This window comes from Coffea arabica, chromosome 6c, assembly GCF_036785885.1.
Source record: "Coffea arabica cultivar ET-39 chromosome 6c, Coffea Arabica ET-39 HiFi, whole genome shotgun sequence".
Classification (NCBI taxonomy): domain Eukaryota; kingdom Viridiplantae; phylum Streptophyta; class Magnoliopsida; order Gentianales; family Rubiaceae; genus Coffea; species Coffea arabica.
The window spans coordinates 53,159,329-53,163,381 of NC_092320.1; the positions used below are offsets into that span (position 1 = coordinate 53,159,329).

Consider the following 4,053-nt stretch of genomic DNA (forward strand, 5'->3'; position numbering starts at 1 on the left):
ATTTTTCTACTTTAGTTATTTTTATTTTCTTTTATTTATTTCGTTGGCGTCTAGTTCTTCACTTTAGATTTTGATTTTTCTTGCTTAGGTGCTTAGTGTATGACTTGATCTCACAAAGGTGGCTTGGATTTTGACCCAAAAATTGAAAAAATTGCAAAGTATTTTAGGAAGCAGACTTGCTTACAAAAACAACCTTTGCAACTATCTTCACAGGATTCCATATTGCCTTGCAAATAGTTGAATTGGATAGTTCAAACGAATTTGAGATGCCAGATGAGATTAGGAATAATGACAATAATCAATAGTAGGTAGTTCAACCACTTGCAGGACTTCGTTTGAAGGACATCCAACGTCCTATTATTGCAGCCTCCCTACACAGCATCAGGCTAAGTGAAAGAGCAAGGAACTATGAGTTCAAAACGGTAAACTTTAGCATGTTACCTGCTTTCCACGGTTTAACCAATGGAGACCCGCTCTTCTTCATAAGGAAATTTTATTCAGTGGTCCAAACTTTCTCTTTGAGTGGAGTCTCAGAGGATGACCTAAGGATGAGGTGTTTTCCATATTGTCTCAAAAATCGTGCTAAATCTTGGTTACTTCATCCACCTGAAAGATCTTTGAGGACATGGAAAGATGTTTATAACATCTTTATGACCAAGTACTACTCACCTCAGAAAACCATCGATTTAAGGAACAAGATTTGGACATTTTCATAAATGGATGGAAAGCCAATACATGAAGCATTGGAGTGTTTTAAGTTACTACTTTCTCGATGTCCTCACCACCAATATTCATTGATGTTGCAAGTTTAATTTTTCTATGATGGGTTAACCTTAACAACCCAGAATATGGTGAATATTGTTGCAGGAGGATATATTGATGATAAAACCTCAGAGGATTTAGTTGCTTTGTATGAATTGTTGGCAAGTAATTCTCAACAAAAGGTAATTTGGAGTAAGAGAGTGGGAATGCATGAATTGAATGTGCCATGGGATTTGAGTTCATAGGTTGCTAAATTGAGTCATCAGATGCAGTTGCTTTTAAATTCGGTAACTCAATCTCAAGAACCATGTGCTTATTGTCATATGTATGGACATTCGGCTATTGATTGCTACAATAGAGAACCTCCCACCATGATAGAAGACGTCAATTTTACTGGAGCATATGGTGGATAGAAATTTCAGCCAATGAATGATCCTTTTTCCAACACATATAATGAAGATGGAAAAACCATCCTAATCTTTCATGGAAGGATCAAGGGGTTAGACCTATGGGACCACCTGGGTTCCAAAATTTGCAGCCAACTTCTCAATTTTCTCCCCAACTTGCTCAGGAGAAGAAATCCAATTTTGAAGAAATAATACTGCAGTACATGCATAAGATGGACCAATTCGATAGACTTGCCCAATCTCAACAAGCCTCTATTCAAAATCTTGAAAGGCAGATTGGTTAGCTGGCAAAGACAGTAACTGAAAAGGTACAGGACAATTGCCTAGCAGCACTAAGCTGAACCCAAAAGAAACTACTATGGCCGTGACTCTTCGTTTGGACAAAGTATTGGATGATCCTATCATTAACCCCAAGACTGAACTTAGTGAAAACCAAGATAGGAGCGGAACTGTTATTGAAAGTGAAGAAACTGGAGATTCGGAGAATGGTTCAAGTGAAAAGACTCAAGGTAAAGATAGTCAATGTATGAAGGTGCTTGAGGTGAAAGCTCATGTGCCGCCTATCCCTTCCCGCAAAGGCTTAAGAATAAGGCAACTGACGAGTAATATCTAAAGTTTGTGAAGATGCTCAAGAAACTTCAAGTGAACATGCCTTTTTCTAAAGTTCTTGCTAATATACTTGCTTATGTAGAGTTCTTGAAAGGAATAGTGTCCAATAAAAAGAAGTTAGAAGACTTTATAGAGGTGTCTCTTACTAAAGAATGTAGTGCAGTGCTACAAAATCGTCTTCTTATCAAGATGAAAGATTTAAGGAGTTTTACTGTGTCTTGTCAATTTGAACATATTCTTGTTGATAAATGTTTGTGTGACCTTAGATATAGTGTTAATTCGATACCTCTATCATTTTTCAAGAAATTAAAGTTTGCCAATTTGGGGTCTACTCAAGTGATTTTACAACTAGCTGATCGTTCAGTGCATTATCCTATTGGTATTGTAGAAGATCTATTGATTAAAGTCGGTAAATTTTATTTTCTTTCTGATTTTCTTATTCTTGACATGGAGGAGGAAATTTTGTATACCAATTATCCTTGGTAGAGACTTTTAAGCTACAGGAGGGGCTAATATAGACTTATTAGAGGGGAAATTGACTTTAAGGGTTGGTAAGAAAAAACAAGAATTTAATATTTTTGAACCCCTAAATTACTCTTCTTATGAATCTTGTTCATATCTTAATGCTACTGACAATTTATCCGGGGAAAAGTATGATACAAAACAAGGTTTTGAGTTGATGCTCGAGTCAAATCATTGCTAGTATTCCTCTTGGGTGGTTCGAAAGAAAGTTTTTGATGACCAATGTTATGGAAAATGTCATGTGCATGCACTGAATAGAGTGGAATCATCTGGGCCATTTCATCCATCATAATCGCATTAGCACCATCTGGTTGAAGACGTTAAACTTAGAGCTTTTCGGGAGGTAATCCGACTTTTTTCTAATTTTATTTATTAAATATTTTTCTTTCGTTTGGGATTAATGGTGCCGGATTTAACTCCTATTTATAGTGTTTTCTTGTCTTTATATAGTTTGGTAGGATGGTTTCCTGAACTTGATTATTAGATGGTAACTAACAACTTTTCTCACCCCACTTGGTTTTTGGTACTCTATTTGTTATCAGGGGAGTTTCACTTATAGCTTTTTTCTTGTAATTATTTCTTATTTTATCCCCAACATTGAGGATAATGTTGTCTTAAGTGTGAGGGATGGGTGAAGGATTAAAGTAAAATTTTTGTTCTTATTGTCTATTTCTTGATGTACAATGGCTTATATTTCAGAAGTTATTATTATTAAAGTTTATTTGTATGAATATATTAAGTGTTAAATAGTGTTGCTTTAGAGTTCTCTTTGGTGAATATTTGATAATTTGAGACTTTTTTGAATTTTTGGCTAACTTTTCTAGGTATTGTAAATAGTTTCCTAGCATTTTTCTTATGAATTTTGCCTAATTATTAATTTTTCTTCTCCATATTATTGGGATATGAAGTAGGCTTTTATATTCTTATTTGTGCTTATATGTTTATTTTATTAATTTGACTGTACTCCGCTAGTTATCGTTGCCTAGTAACCGAGAGTCTTCACCAAAAAGTGTTGATTTTCATGTGAAAAAGTGATGGTAGTTATGAGTATGTGATTCTTTAGCTGTGAAAAGTAGAGTAACCGAGCTCTTTTACTTGGGAGATGTTGGAGTTCACGTCAAAAGACTTGAATGGCTGGGAATTAAGTACTTTCCCCTTATTAAAATGTGAAAAAGCTTAAGTGTGGGGGAATTTGAAAGAAATAAAGAAAAATAAAGAAAAAAGGAAACAAAAGTGTGGATTATAATAATATTTTGTGGATCCATGTGGCTATTTGTTTGAGATTTTGCTTAATAGGGGGCCATTTGCGAGTAAATGCTTGTTAAATATTTTATATTCCTAATTTAGTTAGGTAGAGTTGAAAAGGTTGATGGTATTAAAAATTAACCGAAAATGTATCTCTTTAGTTTTCATTATTAGCACTTGACACTTGGTTAGAATGGTTGCTTTAATAATTATCGCCTTGAATATGGTCATTGTTTGTATTTAATTGGTTTTGTTCTTGTGCTTGAGGACAAGCACAGACTAAGTGTGGGGACGTTTGATAGGGTGTAAATTGTAGTGCATATATATATATAAGTTGCTAGTTAACCATGTTATTTGAGCTTTATCTTCAATAAAATCTACTTAATTTTGCTATTATATTGTTCTAATAGGTGAAAAGCTCAATTAGAGGGAAAATAGACTAGAAACATGAGGTGAAGAAGCAATGGAAAGGAAACGGTCAAGAGAAAGAGGTTGGGAAGGATTGATA

At 34.5% G+C, this 4,053-nt stretch overlaps 1 non-coding gene across 1 annotated transcript; it reads right to left on the reverse strand.

Annotated features, from left to right (window-relative positions):
• Window positions 1–683: 683 nt before the first annotated feature.
• On the reverse strand, window positions 684–790 carry LOC113694369 (small nucleolar RNA R71). The gene has a single exon (XR_003449326.1). It is a non-coding gene; the product is annotated as a small nucleolar RNA R71 (small nucleolar RNA).
• Between the last annotated feature and the right edge of the window lie 3,263 nt (window positions 791–4,053).